Consider the following 2,965-nt stretch of genomic DNA (forward strand, 5'->3'; position numbering starts at 1 on the left):
TTTGATCTCTGCAACGGTCTTAATCAACATTGTGGTTGTACACTTTGGGCCCCTCAATATGGACACTACTTTCAAAAGGTTGTGCTGGAATTAATTTTTATACTCTCCCTAACTGTAGGCACTTCACATGTGTCTGCTTTTGCCTTTTAAAAACTAACTGCCTGACCACACACAGTGCCAAAATAAAAGCTGTTGGAGTCTGTGCAGAGATCACTGTGATAAGGGAGCCATGATCTCTGATTATAGAAGCCACGGTGTGGACGGAGTGTGAGGAGAGTATTATGGGTGCCATATGCAGACACACACTGCATACAAAGGTACACTACAACACAGAGTGACATGAACACACACAGACATGCATATAATATGTGGGTTTGTACACATATAAAACATTTTATATTTTATGTCTTTTAACTTTTATAAGGGGTAGGTGGGACACAGTGTGACATAATATGCAAACTGCAAATATTCCGTGGTTCCTTAAATATGTTAATTATACAAATTTGTTCTGTAGCCGAGGACTTCAGACATCAATAAGCTTTGTATCATCTGCTTCCACTCACTGTACGCTATGTGGACAAGTGGCCATAACCAGTGATTCGTACACACAAGACCTGCCCTCTCTTGTCCTCACTTCATCTGCATAACCAGCCTCTTGTAACCACTCCACCAGTATGTAATATTGACAGCCTTCATAAAGGCTGGCAGCTCAGTTGTTCCAAACAGTTGATTTGGCCACACCTAATGTTTTTGCTATCTCTCTGATGGGTTTGTTTTGTTTTTTCAGCCTAATGATGGCTTGTTTCACTGATAGTGACAGCTCTTTGGATCTCGTATTGAGAGTGGACAGCAACAGATTCCAAATGCAAATAGCACACTTGAAATGAACTCTGGAGCTTTTATCTGCTCCTGGTAAATGGGATAATGAGGGAATAACACACACCTGGCCATGGAACAGCTGAGCAGGCAATTGTACCATTACTTTTGGCCCCTTGAAAAGTGGGAGGCACATATACAAACTGTTGTAATTCCTACACCGTTCACCTGATTTGGATGTAGATACCCTCAAATTAAAGCTGAAAGTCTGCAGTTAAAGCACATCATTTAATTTCAAATCCATTGTGGTGGTGTATAGAGCCAAGAAGATTAGAATTGTGTTGATGTCCCAATATTTATGGACCTGACTGTATATAATAAAAACTATTTAATATAATATTTTACAAAAAGTATCAAAAATTTATAATATTTTTAATATCTAACATCAATATTTTGGCATTGTATCTCCTTTTCTATTAAAGCTAAAAAATACCTCACTATTTTTAATTCTTTTAGACCCTTACATTTGTTTATGAGTGAATTTTATGTTTCACACAATTAATTCACAATTTTATATAAAAATATACATTTATTGGGACAAATAATAATGAACATGCGTTATATTGAATAATGGAATGACAGTATGATGTAGAATATGGCATTATTGTAGTTACAATAACCACAACCACAATTCTAAGTGGCTTTGTCTTAGAATGATGGGGTAAGTAGTCAACTTAAGAAATGTTCTACCATCAGGGGCAGCATACACAGCAAGTAATGTATAGCAATAGTACACAGATAATGCATTCAGCTTGCTATTAGTAAAACAACGATCCACGAATACCAAGTTAATTTCTAAATAAATTATGCAAATTAAACATAAGCACCATTAATTAAGATATCAACAAAAGCTTGACTTTTAGATAAATCTATTTTAAATCGTATATAGCAGTACGTTGATAGGAACAAATTCAAGTTAAAAGCAGCAACAAATAGAGGGGAAAATAAGGAGCAATAAAAAATGATAAATATTCATTAAATAAATATAGATTTCCTTACTGCTCCTCCTTTTTCTCTCAATTTCTCACTTCTTCCTTTAACTATAAATAAAAAATAAAAAAAAAATAAAACCATTAGTGGCTGTCCCCTAACAATCAATTATCTATTTTCCCAACAATCACCTCTTTTTTGGTACCACATGGGAACTTGAAATCAGTAATCAAACAAACCTGTTCGTCCATTGCCCGTTTAATTTGTTCTTGATTTGCCCATTTGGTGCATCGGCGTTACGGAATTCGGACGACCATTTCATTTAAATCTGAATGCACAAATCTAGTTTGGAGTATAGTAGACCTGCTAGGCAGACAAACACATAAGTCAATATTGTGTTATCAGCTATAAATACAACAAAAGGGAATCTACAGAAAAAAAAAGTGAAAACACATACATAGGGTAATACTATCACTATTAACGGGGGAATGCATCTTTAAATTAGAATGATTAGATTTCAAGAGATCCCAAAAATAGATCCCTAGATTGGTATTTATAGGTAACACTTTGCAGTCCTAATAGAAATGCAGCTGTGATAGAATGAAGGGAAATAGATACAATTTGGTAATGGTGTAATTCACTTTGTTGCGTATTCAGTACTTTATTAGGCTTTATTTATTAATTGCCAAAATGAACTGACATAAAGTGTAACTCTGTTTACCAATTAAATAAGGGTGTCTATTAACGTAAAGAATATGAATCAGACTGCCATTTTTGGGGCTGTTTTATAGTAATAGAATACAATTATCTAGTCCAATCCCATGGAGGGGTCTGCTCTCAACAAGATTAGAAAGGGAAAGATACACTAAGCAGTTACTTCCCATATAGACAACCTAATATGGGGATATCAAGAGAGTATTGCACATTAAGGATGATGCTAATTATAGAGAGGGGAATAGGGATAGTTATAGGTGGTATTCAAGGAAAATAGTAGAATCCACAATAAAAAAAAGGAGTGAATCCTATAACTCGTCCTGCCTGCACCTTAATAGGTGCTTAAATGCTGTATAGATCCATTGCTGTTCTGACAAATATACTAGCTGCAGCTACCTGCCAAATGCCAGGCTAAATAGTAGAGTAAACTTCTCCTAGTTCTCCC

This window comes from Pelobates fuscus, chromosome 3, assembly GCF_036172605.1.
Source record: "Pelobates fuscus isolate aPelFus1 chromosome 3, aPelFus1.pri, whole genome shotgun sequence".
Taxonomy (NCBI): domain Eukaryota; kingdom Metazoa; phylum Chordata; class Amphibia; order Anura; family Pelobatidae; genus Pelobates; species Pelobates fuscus.